Below are 20,467 nucleotides of genomic sequence, written 5' to 3' on the forward strand. Positions count from 1 at the left end.
GTGTCCTCGTGAGCTTAACTCAGTTGGTAGAGACAATGCATAAAATATGCAAAGTCTAGGGTTCAAACCCTGGCCACCACCAAAAAAAAACTCAATGATAATGTATTGAATAGTCGTTCTATTTTTCAGACGTAAGTCAATTTGGTTTGAACTGGGTAAACAATCTTTTGTTGTGTTTGTTCCTTTACGCAGTTGCGGAGCCTCTCTAGGGCATGGGTAGACCACGACCACCTGATCCAAAAAAATATAATTTTTTATAGGGGAAATTACTAAAATATTTTTGACTTTTAAATAAAATTAGCTTCCATCTCACCCTTTTCTCCATTTGAGCACGATTTACTATCAAACTTTCAAATCACTCAAAATACGTAGATAATTATTTTGAATTTCTAAGATATGTAATTTAATTTTTTGATGTTCAACTTTGTGATTTAAGACGATGGGAGAAGTCTATAACTACCTTTTGAGAAAAAATGCATATATCTTCTTTAACTTAATTTTTAAGTTTTGAATTAGCTCTCTATTTTTTTCAAACAAAAATAAGTCATTGAGGCTAGTTTGCCTACCTTTTGAGTATTGATATTTGCCTTAGCCTTGATATATTCGTTCATCTCTTTTCAATACAATGATATTTTTCATTTATATTTCCATACTTTTTTAGTATTGATTTGCCTTAGTCCTATTTATTATTACAAGAGTAAAGGACTCAAACTATTAAAACAATATTGCAAAATCGAAATTAAACATAATTCAAACTAAATGACCCAACCCTGCAATTTAAATTACGAGTCACCATCCATCCGTTGACACCAAATATTAAACTTAAATTTAATATTAAAAATTTGAATAATTAAAATAAACTCTGACACCACTTTTTTTTTTAAAACCATTTAAGTTATTTGGATCTCTTCTCTTTGGTGGTGAAATTTTTTATTCTATATATTTTTCATGAAATTTTAATATCATTAGCTAAATTTCTTATAATACTCAAAATTAAGTATTTTAAAAAATAAGATAGGAAAAATGATAATCATTTGGTTCGATGTCTAAGTGGGTGAATGTGGTGTGTTTGTTGGACTTGCAGACATCACTTTTCTTTCTTTCTTTACTAGGCGGCAGGACCATAGACCGACAGCCAGGGAAAATGCCACTTAGTCTTTGTGGTGGCAAAAGTGTTCCACATTTGTTGTGAGTTTTGTTCTTCAATAAAAAAATGCACTCCAACAAAGCTTTTCTAGAAGACTTTTGGTTTGTTCATACTCAAAATATCTTCTTTTTTCAAATCAGCATTCATATGCAAAATAAATTACTGCACTGAAAACTCATATTAGTTAATTGATTTATCTGCACAATTTTACCTTATGTAAATATATGAGATTTGTGGAAAGAAAAACTTCTTATAATATGTAAATAATTAGCCCATGTATTTTATAGCTTCCATGGAACAAATAAAAGATTGGAAAAAACCTAGACCGTCAATAAATAATCACATTCCATACAAATAAACATCCAACCTCTATTACGAGCCATCTAATGAATGGACCTCATAGCAATACATATTTAAAACTAGACTTTTGACCCATGCGTCGCATGGGTTTTCTCGACTATAATAGAGACCAATAAATAATCTTTAACCTGTAAGATCATTGATATGGTAGAAAATATTTTCTTCAAAAAAAAAGGCAAGAGGATAGGAATGAAATTGGTGTGCAATACATTTTTTGAGATGGAATTTGTTAGGTTAAAAAATTGCAAACCTAATAAAGCAAATGAGCAGGAAAAAATTAGGTTAAGTTACTACAGACGTAACAAAATTAATAAATAAGGATATCTTTAAAATTGTTATCATGTTTACATCTCTTATCAAATACTTCACTGATAAATGATCTCTTCCAATTTAATCCGAAGTTATGGATTTGAAACTAACTTTAGGTATGCAACAATGTTAAATCTCTTATATGGGAGTTTTGCTACCCATTGTAGACCTATCCAAATCGAGTGATTAACCTCTACAACCATATATAGAAGATACTCAGTTCACACTAAAAATACATCACTCATAGGGATGAGAATAGGTCTAGCAGTCTGACAGAGGCCTATGATCTAGCCTACATAAATATACACTTAGCCTAGCTCGTTTAGTATAGACATATCAAGCTGATATAACATTATAATCAGGTAACTAGGTTCAAGTGACGGGTTAATGAGTTACCTGAGTTTGATTCATGAGTGGAACAATTTTTGGTTAGACTTTACTTACCTCCCGATTGATTGTTGGATTACAAAGACCATTTTCGCCTAAGAACAAGAAGGTGAACAAAACTAAATAAAAGCAAACAACAATTTCAGTTTTTCTTAAAATTTTAGAACCTTGTAACGAAGCAATTGGGTTCAAATGGCTGGTAAATGAACTCCACCAAAGACGAATGTTCTGGTAAACTTAAGTTCAATTCCTAAGTAGAACAATTCTTGGTCCAAACTTTACTTACATCCCGATCAATTTTTGGATTACAAGTCTGTTAAATAGGTTTATATCAGTCCATGTGACATTAGCTCAGTTGGTAGTGACATTGCGTAATATATGCAGAGGTTGGATTTGAACTCCAGACTCCCCACATATTCACTGTTAAAAAAAAAAAAAATTAACCACTGATTGATAAAAGAAAGTTTATACCAAACCTAGATTCTCTACCCACATTCAAGGAAAACCTAAATTTCTAACTTACACCAATAATTATACCAAAAATTTGTGTCTATGCAAGACTATCTTGTATCAAGGGACAAATTTCAAATCCTTTTAGGTTTTCATTCATTATAATTTATTTATTTTCAAAATTTTTAGAATAATAAATTAATAATAGTACTCCCCCTTCGTAAATTATATGTCACTTTGGAAAAAAAAATTGTCTTAAATTATAAGTCGTTTTACAATAACAATGAAACATTAATGTTATTTTTTCTACGATGTCCTTAACTAACTATTTGAGTAAATAGGCAAATACCCCCCGAAATTGCAAGTTTCATCAAATACCCCCCTGAAGTTAACGAAACATCAATTAAGCCCCGAAATTGCTTAACGCTAGTCAATTTCGTCCATCCGTCCATTTCTGCAGTTTGAATGGTGACGTGGTCGTTAACTGGCCAAATGGCACATCCACGTGAGACAGTCGATTAAGACACGTCATAGGGGTTTTTTTTGCCTAGTTTTGATTTATTTATTTTTTAAGTTTTGTTTTGTATCTGCAACGGTAACTTCTTCTTTGCTATGTACATAATCATAGCTTCATCTTCTTCCTCATTCTTCTCCATCTCAATTCAGTTTCTTCCTTCTAAACTGTTTGAAAATGATGGGTGGTGGATTTGGATATACAAATCAAAGGAAAATGAAAGAAACAACAAGTTCTCATTCCATGGGTGAAAGCATGAACATTATTACCCTCAAATGTCACTGTGAACGAGTATCTGTGGTCAGAGTTGCTGGAACTGAATATAATTTTGGTAGAGAATTTTTCTCATGCCCATTTCCAAAGGTAATTGAACCCTAATTTTAGTTTTTCCATTTTTTCCCAAATTCATTTACCCCTTTCTGTAATTTTAGGGATTTACCCCATTATTATACCCAAATTTGAGGTTTATTAAGTTGTTGGGTAATTTTGATATGTTGGGTAACTTTGATTTTGATTTTCAGGATCATAAGTACAATTGTAATTTTTTTGTATGGGTTGATGAGGTTGAGGCTTTGGGGCTGCTTAATAGGACACTTGATCAAGATGTCTGGAAGGCTGGACTGTTGAGGAAGAAGGATAATTTGAAGAAAAGAAATGCATGTAATGATTGTCAAAATGGTGGTGATGGTATTTGGAAGCCACATTTGATGGAGAAAATGCAAATTTCAAGCCAAGATAGAAACAATGAAGAGGTGAGGAAGACAAGGTTGCTGGATAGAATTGATGCATTGATGAATTAAGTCAAGTTATTGAAGTACATGATATTGTTGTGTATCTTGTTAGTTTTGATTAAAATTCTTGGTTCATAATAGTTATATGAAATATGTATGGTTGTTCTAAGTATTTTCTTATGTGTATTGAAAACAAATGTAAGAGGCAATTACTATCACTTGGTGATAACACAGACCTCTTCCTTCGAATAACCCTTTTCACCTTTTTTTTCCCCTTCCGTTTAACCTCCTTTCTCATCTTCGAAAGCTACTCATTCAAAGTTTGTTCTTGTTGGATTAATTCATCAGCGCATGGAAAATCATTTGGATTTTGATTTTGTCCTGGACCTTCTTGCCTTGCTTGAGACTCTTGACCAGATACATCTTTTGGCTCTAAATCAACTCTTGTTTGAGTACGTATTTCAACTTCTCTAACAAGTCTTTCGACAAATTCCATGTCAGCATTCTTCACTGGCTCTTTGGATACTTCACATGCACTTATCTGAGTTTCAGCCAACATCATTGCTTCTTCAATCTCTAACCTTTCAGCTTCAGTGATATGCTCCACCTCTACACACTCCATAACATAATGTGTAACGTATACGTCAACACAATTTCCATTTCGCTTTGCAGCGTCAACCATGTTGATTACGTCACTATCAACAGACAATGGCCTCAACCCCAAATCATAATCTTCACCAAATTCTTTCCTCATCCACTGCACACCCTCAACATTCCCATAATTACCACACTGCACAACCATTTTTTTAATATCAGGTATGCAAACGAGGTCTGGGTCTACATCCCACACACGTCTTCCTTTCCCTGTATATTCACGGTTACCTCTTCCATTTCTTACAAACCTCCCTCCATGATACATGACAAGTGATATGTCCCCATTCATCCTATACATCCAGAAAAATAACATTGAATCAGAATAATAACAACTTAACCCTAAAAAAATAAACATCAGATAAACATGCAAAATCAAAGAAATTAATAACATTCAAATACTATAATACCACATATAAACAATAATAGGATGATTAAAATTGTAAAAGAGATCATTTCCATATCAACATTATTTGTCAAAAAAATCTAATCTTTAACATGCAAACTCATTCAAACGGTAAGATTAAGATATAAAACAGTAAGATTTTCACCATTTTGGTAGTTTTTTTAGAGCAAAAACAGAGCAACAAAGTTTAGAACTTAAGAGAACCGTACCTTTCGTACGTGTTGCCTTACGGTGACACGAACAAGAACAAACGCGAGCAACAACAGTGTTACACGACGGCAACGAGCATAACGGCGACGATTACGGTGGTTCCGGTGACTTTTGGTGTACACGGTTGAAAGGGAGAGAGTTATTTTGGAACTGAAGGGTGAAATTAGGGATGTAATTGGGGGGGAAAATAATAAAAAAGTATTAAAGTAACTTTTCACATTCAGTCATTTACCCCCCTGCCAGCAAGTAGTGACACGTCAGCATCAAATAGCCACATCATCACCTTTAACAGAACCATTTAACAGAAGGACGAAAACAACAACAATCTTTATACTAACAATTTAGAATTTTTAGAAATAGCCTATTCCAAAATCCTCTCCTCTAAAGATGTCCACATCATCATAATCCTACTTGGCATTTGTTCCAAAAAATTCTCCTAATTTTTAATACAAGCTTAATAATTATTATTAAAAACCGTTTTTTATTTAACATTAAATTGTACAGAAAATACATAGTTGGTTACAATCAAATAATTATTAATTAATTATTGTTTCGATTAAAATTTATATGTTATATTAAAAAATTGGTATGTTACAATCAAATAATTATTAATATAATTATTTTTTCGATTAAAATTTATATGTTACAATAAAAATTTGTACGTTACAATCAAATAATTAATAATATAATTAGTATTCGAGTAACATTTATACGGTACATTAAAAATTGGTAGGTTACAAAATTATAATAAATAACTTGAATAAATTATATTCTGAATTTTGATCCGTTACACTATGACAATAACCTACTAATTAAAAATTTAATTGTAGTAATTAGTTTTTAAGGTTATATAATTAATTTTTATCCGTTACAAAATTATATTACTTAATATTGATAAGATATTATTAAATTTCAAATGTTATGAAGTTAATTTTTTGTAGGTTACATGAAATATAATCTAATCGTTTAATGCACATTTTATAATATTAAAGACGTTGATAATATTAATTTTAAAACGGTCAAATTAATAATTAATAGATATTAACCGTTATGGTACTATTTTTCTATATAAATAGTAGCGTTTTTTGGGTACGAGTACACAACAATCACAAAATATAGTTTTTCTTTTTTCTGTTCTCTGGTTCTCTGATATCTATATTCTAAGTTATTTCTGTAATTTATTCTATTGCAAAGAAAAATGTCTACGAAACACGACTTCATCTCTGATATTTCGCCAAGAAAACAATCGTGGACATTGTTTGTGAGGGTTGTTCGTGCTTGGTTTGTTCAAGACTACAAAAATAAAAATAAAAACTACCATTTTCCATGGGGTTGATTCTAATGGATCCAAAGCTACTTTTTTCATATCGTTTTATTTTTTTTGTTTAAAGTATAGTGTTTTAATCATTGTTATCTAGGGTGATCGAATTGGTGTGTCTATACGAAGAACATTGATCTACAAGTTCAAGGAGCAGCTCCAAAAGGGAATGGTGTTCACGATTTTCTCATTTGATGTTGCTTGCAACAGTGGTTCGTATCGACCACCACGCAACAAATACAAACTGAATTTCACAATCAACACAAAAGTCAAACTATATAAAACAGCTTTGGTCCCAACAAACGTGTACTCTTTTACACCTGCACCTGATGTTTTCAATGAATCTTACGACAACAACTACTAGGTTGTAAGTGACTATAATTTTCTTCCTATAAATTAGAAGAAATATTATTGTTTGTTTACAAAAATAACACAATAATTTAATTTTTTTTGTAACGAAGATAGTTTTATTTTTCAATGTTGCAGTTTATTTTTAGACGTTATATAATTATCTTAACGGTTGAATTAATAAAATATTTTGTTTAAAATGATTCAATTATATGTTATATTCAATCATTAAATTATGGAGACAAAAATAACTAAAGAAAATGTATGCTTATTTTGATGGAGGAATTTTTTTTTCACAATCATGTTAGTAAATACAGTTTTTAATAATTGGTAATATTTATGACCTTTGTTTTTTACCTTTATTTTTAGTTCCCTGATCTATCTCGCATTAGCATACTAGAAGAGTTTTTTTTAACCTTACTCTTAGGATCACCATTAATGAGTTGAAGAACTTGCATGTAATTGAGTGGGTTAGAATAGATCTCCTACTTTTTTCTAACCCACATTTGGTGGAGGTTTTAGTTTATAGGATTCAGTTAGAAAGTGTTTGTTTGGAAAAAGAGGAAGCAATGAATTCGAAATCAAAATCACATTAAAGTATAATAAAATTAGGTTAGAGTGTTTTAATTTGTGACTCGTGATCTAAAAAAAATGATGGGAGGAGATTAAAGAAAGTTGTTTTCTCAATTATTTCTCACTGGAGATAATTTGCTTCCGAGAGAAATAATCTCTCCAATCTTAATTATAAAAAATAAATAATTATATTTTTTTATCTTAAATTAAAACAAATATAACTTACTTTGACTCTATTTAATGTTATAAGAGAAATTTTGAAGTTAGATATTTTTTTATAATTGAAATCCGAGAATATTTTGATTAAATAAAAAAAGTAATAATTTTATTCATACTGGTAGATTAAAACGGAGGTAATCATACCTGTTTAATATATTGATTAAGTGAGAAACAAAAGTTAATTCGAACTCTTATTAATTAGATATATTTTTAAGAATATATTAATTATTTATAGTGTTTTTATATTTTAAGTATAGTTGTACTTTTGCCCACTCTCTTAAAAATATTCCTTTTAATCAAATGGGATGCAGATAGATCTGCAGCACCCTTATTATATTAAAATATTTTTGTTTGTAAAAAAAAAAAAAAAGACCGAGGGACATAGTGCATAACATAACCCAGTTAAACCAAGAAACTACTCAGCAATATGATAATACAATACATGACTATCCAATGGGTAAAGAAACAAATCGGAATTCATTACTAGACTCACACATCATGTTGCACAATCCAGCGAACCCTCAGTACGGGCACGAAACCAAATTGTAAAAGAAATGTGATGTGTGAACTGACGAGTCCCGAATCCCAATTTTGAAGGCGGTAAGGAACTGATCGCCAACACGAAAATAGATCCACACGCCACCAACCCACTGCATCTAACATGACAACAACAAGCTTCAAAGGCCATTTCTAGCCATACAGTTCATTGTTGACAACGACGACAGCGCCTCCATTTTCGGTGAGACCATAAATGAAAAAACGCAACTTCGAAGCAATGTCGAGCTCATAATTAGAATCAGATCGTGAAGGAAAAATTCAACCACGATTTGTAGGATAACACAAAACCCGATGACAATGGCGGCGAAAAACCCATCCACCGCCGTTGAAACACAACCACAATTGTCGCTAACCCAACCACTGCAAAACAGAGGAGATTCACAGCGATTTCAATAAACCAAGAAAAAAAACTGATCTGCAAAACATGAGACAACCGCACTAGACTGTCTCTATCTAGAAACTAGATTTGAGAGTAACAATCCATGGCAGGTGCTGACTGGTTTGATGGAACCGATCCTAAAAAAGGGGTTCTAGGAGGTGGTCAAAGAATCACACCACCACCTCCTTAATGCGTGGGGTTACATTGTGAAGGGAATGTTTGGATTTGGTAGGATGAGCAAAGAAGGAGGGTGGAGGAGAAGGAAGGCGGTGACTCTCACAAAAATAGTTATATCTTTTTAAAATTTAACTTTTTTGTCCTAATAAACAGTGATTTATTGTTTCAATTTTAAATATGAGGATAAAATACCACATAATATCAAAATTTTGGAATGAAATTAAACTAAAAAATCAAATAATATATGAAAAACCTATTTATGTGTAAACCCTGTTAAATTATTTTAAATAAAATGAATCCTGTGCTTGGCACGGGAAGTTACACTAGTAATTAACAATCAATAGTGAAAAACATGAAGATTGTACTCAACACATGCATCCCCGGATTTGAGATCAACCCAATGAGTACTAGCTTGAGCATATCCTCTAGCAAATCTGAAAAGTCCACTACCACCAACAACAGGCATCTCCCTAACCTTGTTAATGGCAGGATTCCTCCCTACAATAGTAAGAGTACTCCCATTATACTTTCCTTCAATGAAAGCAAAATTCATTGTCATAAGAAAACCTATTTCTTCCTGTGTTGCAGATGCATAGAAACCTTGAGCTTTTCCTACAAGCTTGGAACTCAATTGCGGTCCTAAAGTCAGAGGGCTGTCCATCATGCGGACTAAACCAAAAGCATTAAGGCCGGTTGAGTGTAGTTTCAATGGTGGTTGAACAATTGTAATTGTTGTAGGGTTATTTCCACTTAGTATGTCGTGCCAGTAGAATCTGAAATGGCTTAGTTTTTCCTTCTTGTGTAGGGCTAATAACTTGCGGTCTATTGGACGAACAAAATCATAAGTGTCTTCTTTTTCCGATGAAGTTGAAGCAGAAAGTGTCTTGCAAGATATGAGGAGGAAGAAGAACAAAGTGATGAGGAAATGTTTGGAAGGCATTGTTGTGGATGCAAGAGATTGTTGTGATGCTAACTGTGGAGACAGTAAAGTAGTGGAGGAGAGGAGAGAAGAGAATAATAATGGAAGCTTAATGAAGTGAAGTTAAAGAAAGTGAGGAACAAAAATATAAGAAGAGGAAAGTGAAGGAAAAAGGACAAATGGAGTGGGATGTAGGGTAAGTATTTTTCTAATTATTTCATTCTTTTTTTTTTTAACAAGAAAAAATGGGATTATATATAAAGTGTATTTTTATTTTTACGTTAATTTTTTAAATTAGTGTGTAGAAGATAAAATGTTAAAAAAAAAAAAAAGTACATACAATGTGGTATAATTTCTGTATTTTGATGTTCATCTTACTTTTATTGTTACGCTTCTTTGTTTGTTTTTTTGTATTGCTTGTTTTGGTACCTGTTTGCAGAGGTATTCTTCTATGGTCACAAGATCAAACCAATAGTGTTTGGACACACACACAAAAAGATTATCTTCAAAATACTCAAACATTTTTTTTTTATCAATTTCTTCATTATTATTAAAAAATACTTCTTTATGTGAGTGTGACAAAACACTATTTATTTGGTCTTGCGACCATATTAGAATTCCTCCATGTTTGCATACCATATGTTTGACGAAGTAGTTGAAAACGAACTGTTGCACATGTACTATAGTTCAACAAGAGGGCTTATGGCGACTTTCATTAATTTCAACATCCTTTTAACCACGCAAATGTCTTGTTAAAATGTGGTAAAATTATTGGTCATATCAAAGACCCCGTATAGTCAATTTGAGCGAGCATCTGCAAACTTCTTTTTTTAAAGTTGGATAAATTTAAAAAAGTGGATCTCAACTTAATTATTGTTGATCTTTGATCATATGTGGTACATTTTCGTCTAGTTATTAGGATTTGAATATTGGATTGTTAACGCCTTCGTGTCTTTTGGTAGTTTTATGTATCTAGCTATCTTAATCACTTGTAATGGTCTTAAAATATGTATGGGAAATGTCCCAACTCATGGTCCATTTGATTGTAGTTTTGCTATTTCACCATTTGAATGAATGAAACTTATTTTATTGTAAAAAAAAGTTGTTCAAGTAGAAATTCATTGAACTATTCGTTTTCATGGTTGAGAATTATTTTTTAAGTGAAAGATAGTTTCATTAATACGAAACAAGATGTGAATTACAAATGCATAATGCTAGATACAGCGAAACGTGATTTCGTGAGTGCTTCCTGAATGAGCTGGCAGGTTTTTACCCCTTTGATGTTATATAATTGATTAACTAATAACTGCATCAAAAAAATATAAGAACTGCAACCCCGTTTTTTGTGGCCATTAGCAATTTTTATTGGCTAGACACTTTTTCGGGAGCACTTCGTGACAAAATTTCTCTAGATATATAGCACTTCTCATTACAAATTACAATAGCTAAGTATGTGGGACATGCCCCATCTAAGCCTTGGAACCTCTTCAAACCTGAACACATCTCAGTCGTATGGTTTGGGAGCGGTGAAGCGTCATGGTTGAGATTGTGACTCAGTCTCGAAACATGTGACTTAGAACATCCACAATAGAGACCCTCAATTTTGAGGTTTTAAATGGGTCTCACATGGACACATCACTTTTTAATAATTTTTTAATAATAGTACTTATAATAGTATGCTTTCATTATACTTTCATAATAATAGTACTTAATAATTTTAACATTATGTGTGGTCTTAACATAGTATATTTTCATTATATTTTTCTATTAATATATAAAAACAAATGATAATATATAAAAGTTTGTTGAATTTGTGTCGATGAATATTTTTAAAATATCAACTTTTTATAATTTTTTGTTAATATATAATTAAAGATATTTTAGTATAAAATTGTACATCGTCATTTTAACACGGAGGAGTAATATATTTTTTTAAACAATCAATTTAACATGTTAATTTGTCAGTATTTGTTGGGAGGTGATAATTAAAGTTGAGACGACCCTTATAACTTTCATCTTTAACTCTTTCCTTCCAGCAACCAAGTCAATCTTGTATTCCCTTGTCAATATCAAAACTAAAAAAATACTGTCCATTTTCAAAAAAAAAAAAAAAACTTATCAGATATTTATGTGAAACCAAAATTGCAGCTAATTTAATTTAGAGGAATAAAAAAATAAGATTGAAGATTATATTTTTGTATTTTGGAGTATTGTTATTGGAGTATAATTTTCTTAATCAAAACAATGTATTCATCAGATTTGAGATAATTGCAAGCTTCTTCTTCATGCTTGGTATCTTGACGATGGAACTTTTGTAGGAGATTTAGAGGAGGTGGCTAAAGCTTTAGACATCATTTGCGATTTTGGGTCAGAATTGAATATTTGTAAGACTGAGATCTTTTAGCTTGCATATAATGGTAATAAGCATTGTGGAGGTTTGCTTCCTTTCGATATTGGGAGGTCGACATTGGGGGTGAAATTGATCGGATGGACTGTTAGCCGAGATAAAGGTTTTATTGAGGGGTTTGCCATGAATAGAGCTTTTAGGGCTACTGAGTTAATGCATCTTCTTCCACAGTTACGAGATTCTCAGAGTGAGCTTCTTCTACTTCGAACATGCATGGGTATGGCAAAACATTTCATTGACCTAAGGACTTGCCAACCGATTCACCTGGAGGAGGCGGTTATGTTGTTTGATAAAGAGTTGTGTGGAGCAGCTGAGGACATTGTGGTTGGTGGAGGTCCTTTCTTTGGGGACCTTCAATGGAGGTTGGTTTCTTTACCTATTAGGCTTATGGGGTTGGGTTTGTACTCAGCAGTAGAGGCTTCCTCATACGTTTTTGTGTCTTCCAGGGCACAGTCTTAAGTGGTATGAACTCGGATTTTGATAATGCTTTATATGGTCTTCGTGGTAAAATTCTAGATTTTGATATTAATAGTTTTACTTTCAAGGATATCATCCCTTCTAAAGCACAAGATGTTTTGACGAGTGCCCTTTTTAGTAAAAGTGTTCAAGATATGAAAGTTATATTTGACATGACCACTAGACATGAGGCAATTTTAGGGTGTTTGCTAGCAGCGCATGCTCAGAATTTTCTTCTAGCTATCCTGATTGATGTGTTAGGTCAGTATATGTCACTAGTGAAGTACCATACTATCCTAAGATATCACATTATGACTCGACTATTTCCTATTGATGAAGTGTGTCATGTTTGTCGTAAGGCGTGCCTAGATACTTTTGGGGAGCATGCAGTTCATTGTAAGGAGCTTCCTGGTTTTAAGTGCAGACATGACTCTATTAGAGATGTCTTTTTTAATATATTCAAGAGGGTGGGAGTATCAGTGACGAAGGAAGCCCCTATGAACTTCTTGAATGACCACTCGCTAGAAGATCGATACTTAGGTCTGCAAATGATACGGTGTACGAATGGAAAGGAGGAAACATGCATGTGTGGACTTGACTGGGGTTTCACCACTCGTTGGATTAGGGGTCGGAGCTTTTACGGTAGGAGACAACCCTAAAAGTTGTGTCGAGTAAAGTGATAAAACATGAGAAAATGTGTTCTGACAATCAACATACTTTAATACTATTTGCTTTAGACACATTTGACTTCCTAGCATCAGATGTTGTTGACCTTCTACATAGAGTTCAAAGGGGCATGCACAACAATGTCATGATTCCTAGGTCCATGAATATTGTGTTTATGATGATTAATTTTGCTATACAAAAAGGTATAGCGACACATCTTATCGTCTACTTGTCTTATATTCATGTATAATAATCCTTGATATATCCTATATCTTAAAGTTTATCATTTGGTTCGATAGTACCATGGTTGAATAGGCGTGCGGCGTGGTTGTTGGCTCATGGTTGCATAGCATTGAAAAAAGCATAGTTTTAAAAACCGGACCGGACCAGCCGGTCGGACCGGTCAGACCGGGAACCGGTGGTATGTCCGGTTTGAGCAACTTAATGGATCGGTTGTACACTTGAACCGATGAAAGCCGGTGTGGCTCGGACAAAACCGGTAAAAACTGGCGACTCGCCAGTTTAGTGAACCGGACCGGTGCAATGCATTTAAAAGTAAAAAAAAAAATAGAAGGGATGTATGAAGGCAGTCATCTCTCAGGCATCAAATTTCTTCCCAAAAGCTAAAATTGAGTGGTGACCCATTTTTTCAAACACACCACTTTGTTATTTTAATTACATAGAGTTGAAGAAGATGATGAGAGAAGTTTAGATCTGTTCTTTGTTTTTCAACATGTGTCTTAGATTTGTTGGAGAACTAGAGAGAAGGTGAGTTGAAGAAAAGATGACTAGAGAGGCAGTAAAATAGCAGTGGCGGCAACAAACACTCCCATTTAAGAGATGATAATTTTCAATTAGGGTTATGAGACTGCTCTTTACCCAAATCGTTTCGCTCATTCCCAAAGTAAAAGACCAAACTGCCCCTACGCAACTTAACTTGTGTAGCGTGAGTTAACTCACGCTAAGTATCATTTTTCGTTCAAAACCCAGCAGGGAAGCACAAAGTGCCATTTTTTCTTTCCCTCCACCGCCAAAAACCCAAAAAGTACGAATTTTTAGGTCATAATCTTCATTCCAAATCATTGCAAATCGTCAGGAACACAAGTTTCTACGCTCAACAAGCATCAAAGAACAGGTAATGTACCGTCAAAACTCATCCTTTTTTCCTGGTTTTTCTGCAACTTACGTCATTTTTTTTCCAATAGGTGATAGGGTTGAGTGTGAGTTAACTCACGCTAGTTATAAGTGTTGCGTAAGTTAACTTGCGCGGGAAGATAACACTAGCGTGAGTTAACTCACGCTACTGTGTTGCCCAGATTTTGAAATTTTGCGCCTCTTTTTTTACTTGTTTTGCTTGCTGCACAAGTCATTTATTTATTTTTTCTTTGTTTTTTTAATTGAGTAGACATTGAGTGGCATGGTTGAAAATGTGGCGGAGGATGGCGTTGAGCCGAAACCGGGCAAAAACAAAGCTTCCGGTGAAGCTTCCGGCGTAGGCAAACCAACCAATGATGTGAAGTTTAAATTGAAAATACCTTTCCAAGTTGAAGCTCACATAGTTCACAATCAAGCAAAACTGGTACCTACCGGTATTCGTGTTATTCAAGTAAACACCGGGTCATTTTTTTACAACAAACGAGAGATGGAAAGATCGAGAAGAATTACTTGGTTGGGTTCGTCGACAAGCTGCTAGGGCGGGATTTACTATTTCTATAGATAAATTTAGTACAATAGCGCCATACATGACGATGCAGTGTGAGAGGAGTGGTGAATACAAGCCACCTAAGACGAGGAAGAAACCGAAGCTTGAAGGCACGGGATCAAGGAAGTGCAATTGTCCGTTTAGGTTGAAATGCTTCTTTGAAAAAAAAAACACAAGAATGGTGGATTGCAATGCTTTGTGGAGTTCACAACCATGACTTGGCGCCAAAGTTATCCGGCCACCTTCTTGCGGGTCGACTAAAAGGGGAGGAGAAGCGAAGAGTTATCGACATGACAAAGAGCTTGGCAAAGCCTGGGAATATTCTCACGGATTTGAAGGAAAAAAACAAAGAAAGTGTGACACTCATCAAGCAAGTGTATAATGCACGAACTAGATGGCGCAAGGGGCAAACAAAGGACAAGACCGAGTTGCAATACTGGATTACAAAGTTGGAGAAGCATCAGTATGTCTATTTCACAAGGGCAAATAGCGAGGAAACCACTCTTGAAGATTTATTCTTTGCTCATCCGGATTAAATTGATATGCTCAACACTTTTCCCACCGTTTTGGTCATGGACTCCACCTACAAAACCAGTACATACTGAATGCCATTATTTGAGATTGTTGGTGTCACCTCTACCAAATTGACCTATTCGGTTGTGTTTGCCTTTCTTTCCTTTGAAAGAGAGAATAACTTCATATGGACACTTGAGATGTTGGTTGGTCTTTTGACCTCAAAACACAACATGCCTAAGGTGATTGTCACCGATAGGGACCCCACTTTGATGAAAGCCGTTGCCGAAGTTCTCCCTAAAACGGACCATGTACTTTGCTATTTTCATATTGAGAAGAATGTAAGATCTAGGTGCATCACGGATTGTAAAGTCAATGTCAAGCCTTCGAAAGGAAAAGGAAAAGTTGTTGGCAAAGAAGCATAGGAAGCGGATGATGACAAGCAATGTGAGCTTGTTAAGAAAATAGTGAATGCTTGGAGAGATGTGGTTAACTCTCCTACAGAGGATTCATTTGCAATTGCATGGTTGACATTCAAAGATGAGGTATGCGGACCGTTTCCATTGTTTGTTCAATATGTTGAGGAAACCGTTTTGCCCCTTAAGAAGCATTTTGTCAGGGCATGGACGAATACATACTTGCATCTAGGGTATAGGACCACCAACATTGTTGAATCAGCTCATGCACAATTGAAAAGATACTTGAGGAGTAGTGTGAGAGATTTGGCATCATGTTGGGATGAAATTGATAAAATGTTGAAAAACCAATTCGGTGAGATACATGGGAGTTTTGGGAGGAGCAAAACCGTCATGGTGCACAAATACAAAAAAAAAAAAAGTTATTCTCCGAGTTGGAGCGGTATGTCTCTAAGGCCGCTTTGGGTTTCATCGGTGAAGAATATGAACGCTCTAGGAGATTCGGCTTTGCTAAAGAAGATTGTGGTTGTGTGCAAATGGCAACGTTCGGGTTGCCTTGTGCTTGTATTCTTGTCGAGAAGAGAAAGAAAAATTTCCTATTCTTTTGGATGAAATACACCCTCATTGGTGAAGGTTAAGTGTAATTGGAGAAGAAGTTGATGCCAATTTTTCCGTTACGGAGGAATGGGACGCCGTTCAAGAACGTATCAAGAGGGCCCCTTACAAGATGAAACTCTTCATCAAATACGAGTTGCGTGAACTAGGATTTCCGGAGGAAACAATGTTGAAGCCACCTCCGAGAAAAGTGGCCACCAAGGGGGCACCTAAAAGGGTGAAGTCTACACCAAAAACGAGGTCCACCGGTCGAATCCCCCCTAGGTGGGAGACTATTGATGCTCAAAAGCCCAATAGTCAATGCTCACATGCCAAGAGTAAGTCTCAAAAGACTAAAGGTTCACGTCTTGGCACTTGCTCCCGCTCACAAACTTCGACTCCTACTTCAAAAAAACAACCTTATTTGCAAATACCATACATGTCACAAATTCCAAATCTCATGAGACCTTACGTTGAAGACATTGTGAATGTTAGATGGGATGGTAATTGTGGTTTCCGGGTCGTAGCTAGGCACATGGGATTGAATGAGGAAGATCATGTTTTGGTTCGTCCTGCACTTATTAATGAGTTGAAAACTCACAAGAGTGACTACTTGTCTATATATGATACCGAGAGCCGTTACAAACTTATCTTGGATGGTTTACACCCTCCAACAAGTAAAAGTGGTATTGCGCCTCCAGATAAGTGGTTGACCATTCCGGATATGGGTCACATTATTGCTAGTTGCTACAATAGAGCGGTTGTTCTATTGACTTTGCCCAAAATGGGTGGTTCATGTGAGACATATTTTCCAATCTGGAGTGCTCCGCCACTTAAGCCATATTCCAACATAATGTGCCTTTGCTTGATTCCCGACCACTTTCTTCATGTGAAGTTGAAAGAAAATTGTCCACCTCCTCCTAAGGAGTGGATGACTCAGAAGATTGGTGAGGCAGAGCAATGGCTTTTTGAGTTTTTGGATAGAAACGCCGCCTTCGATGAGCTCATGTCTAAGGAGCCGAAGCCGCCTAAGAAACCAACAAATGAGCACAATCCTATTACTTTGGACACTCTGGAAAAGCCAAAGCAAGAGAACATCATTATTCAACAAATATATATAAAATGGAGGAATAGTGCATGTTGGCCATTGCATATGATAAACTAGGGCAATTCTATCTTCTTTTTTCGGGCATTTGTAAATTATTGTTGGGATGAAGAGTATTAAAAACAAATCCAGCAAATGCACTTGTACTTCCAATCTCCCATAATGCTGCGTTTGCAAACAAAAGTAAAATCATCTTGCACCATCATAAATATGTTTTTTACCATTGAATTAATTAATTATATTATATCTCATTTGATTTAATATTGAGATTTACAAATCAAAATGGTGGAAACTAAGTAATATATGGATGTTTGTCTCATTTGTACATCATATAATTGACTAGTAATTTTTTATTTGTTTTTAAGCAAAAGGAAATATAATAGATAAAAAGAAAGTATAACGGGAGACATAAAAAAAAAACCTGACCCAACAACCACAACTCAGGTGGGATTTAGCTTGGGAAAGGCTACTTTTTTCCCACCATGGGAAAGTTGTTTTTAACCATTTGATTAAATGAAGAACACAATCTTATCATGCTCTTATAACACTGGATTTTTTTCTCACTTTCTTCCCCAACCATTCTCTCTCCCACGTTTCAGTTCTGCACATTTTATCAACCCAACAATTTTCAAACGCCTCATTAATAATGATTGTCTTGTTAATAATGGCAAGGCTCAAGATGTATATCAACCTCTTTTCAGATCTAATTTTTTATCTTGATTTCAACAGAGTTACTACATCCATCAAATAAGAAAAAAAGAAAACCCTTTTTCTAGTTTTGGGACAAAACAAAACCTACAAAAATTGAAACACTATCTTTCCTTTGTGTTTCTTGCAAGCCATTACATAACTCTTGTTAATGACTTGGGTGTTAAGTGCTAACATGTTTAGACCAAGAGTTGAAGATAAAATCAATTTATATTTTGACAGCAAGATAATTAGTATGATGGAATGCACAAATTGGATAACAGAAGCAAACTATTTTGTATCATTTAATAAATGTAATTTGTACAATTTTATTGTCATAAATCATAATTGATATGGAAATATTGCAGAGACAAAACACGAAGAACTGGAAAGGGGAAGATGAAAATAGTGGGTAAAAGAGACATGTGGGAGAGAGAATGGTTTGGGAAGAAAGTGAGAAAAAATCCAGTGTTATAAGAGCATGATAAAATTGTGTTCTTCATTTAATCAAATGGTTAAAAACAACTTTCCCATGGTGGGAAAAAAGTAGCCTTTCCCAGGCTAAATCCCACCCACAAGTCAACCATAAACGACAATGCAACAATGATTAACAAAAGTGGTAAATTAGAAACCAACTGGACAAAAATCCAATTAACAACCCAATGCATAGCATATAGATACACACCTAGGTTCTTTCAAAAAAAAAAAAGATACACACCTAGACACAACCTAGCGAACCCAACGCGGGGCCCGAAACTAGATTGACTAGTGACTAGTAAAATAAACATAACTTCAAGAAAAACAAACCTTTTTTTTTTTTTTTTATGGAAAACAACAACAATAATTAACAATCAATAGTGAAAAACATAAACATTGTACTCAACACAAGCATCCCCAGCTTTGGCATCAATCCAATGAGTACTAGCTTGAGCATATCCTGTAGCAAATCTGAAAAGTCCACTACCACCAACAACAGGCATCTCCCTAACCTTATTACGAGCATGATTCCTCCCCAAGATAGTAATAGTACTCCCATTATACTTTCCTTCAATGAAAGCAAAATTCATTGTCATAAGAAAACCTATTTCTTCCAGTGAAGCAGATGCATAGAATCCTTGAGCTCTACCAACAAGTTTAGAACTCAATTCGGGTCCTAAAGTTAAAGGGTTGTCAATCATGCTGACTAAACCAAAAAAAGTGGTTGAGTTTACTTTTGATGATGGTGGAACAACTGCAACCGAAGTTGGATTTTTTCCACTAACTATGTCATGCCAATATAATTTGAAATGACTTAGCTTTTCCTTCTTGTTTAGGCCTAACAACTTGCGATCTATTGGACGAACAAAATCAAAAGTATCTTCTTTTTCCGATGTTGAAGAAGTGAGTGTGTTACAAGAGATGAGAAGGAAGAAGAACAAAGTGAGGAAATGTTTGGAAGACATTGTGGTAAAAATGTTGATATGCTACTTTGGAGATAGTAAAGTAGTGGAGGAGAGGAAGAATAATAATGGAGGCTTAATGAAGTGAAGTGAAATGAAGGTGATGAACAAATATAAAGAGAGGAAAGTGAACGAAAAAGGAAAAAAGGAGTGGGATGTAGGGTCAAGGTACTTTTCTAATTCTATTTTTTTAGGAAATTACATTAACCTCCCCTGAGGTTTGCTTAAATAACACATAGACCCCCTCTAGTTTAAAAACTAACACTAACCTCCCTTACTTATTTCTATAATTGACACACATCTCCCTTATAAGTTAACATTGTTAGTCTCTTCTTAACGGAAGTTTGAATAAGTCGGAGTGCTCCTTCTTCTACGGTAAGCATAAATAACTCCCTTGAGGTTCAAGACTGCAATTTGTAGTAGGGATTTGTTTCCTACATAAAATTAGATTGTGGATTTTATGTTTGAAAAGGCTACAAGTATCATAATACAGAGAAATATTATTTATCTTTCAAAATCAATGTGAATGGATAGCGTATATATACATGTTATTATGGATGAAGGAATTGCCGCTACATTATCTGCTGCACCAAAATTTATTATTCCCAAAATTCATTATTTATCTTTTAAAATTCATTTCTGCTGCACCAAGATTGTTCAATAGGTGCAAATAAAAAAAAAACAAAAATTGACACAACCTCGTTACATTATCCCCAATTATCAGTAACCAATTCCTTACAAATCAGATATATGAAAAAGAATCCATGAAACTATATAATCCTCGCTCAGAATAACAATCTCAGCATTTTAAAAGTTCAGCAACATC

The 20,467-nt window shown here is 34.4% G+C and overlaps 2 pseudogenes across 1 annotated transcript; both read right to left on the minus strand.

The window, feature by feature from the left end:
• Positions 1-8,005: 8,005 nt before the first annotated feature.
• LOC146926209 (dirigent protein 20 pseudogene) lies at positions 8,006-9,804 on the minus strand (annotated as a pseudogene). The gene has a single exon (XR_015034046.1). The product of XR_015034046.1 is annotated as a dirigent protein 20 pseudogene (transcript).
• A 9,005-nt stretch (positions 9,805-18,809) lies between these two features.
• Positions 18,810-19,730, minus strand: LOC146926210 (dirigent protein 20 pseudogene; annotated as a pseudogene).
• Between the last annotated feature and the right edge of the window lie 737 nt (positions 19,731-20,467).

Source organism: Medicago sativa, chromosome 4 (genome assembly GCF_051527215.1).
Source record: "Medicago sativa cultivar Bolivia chromosome 4, Bolivia_mono, whole genome shotgun sequence".
NCBI classification, from domain to species: Eukaryota; Viridiplantae; Streptophyta; class Magnoliopsida; order Fabales; family Fabaceae; genus Medicago; species Medicago sativa.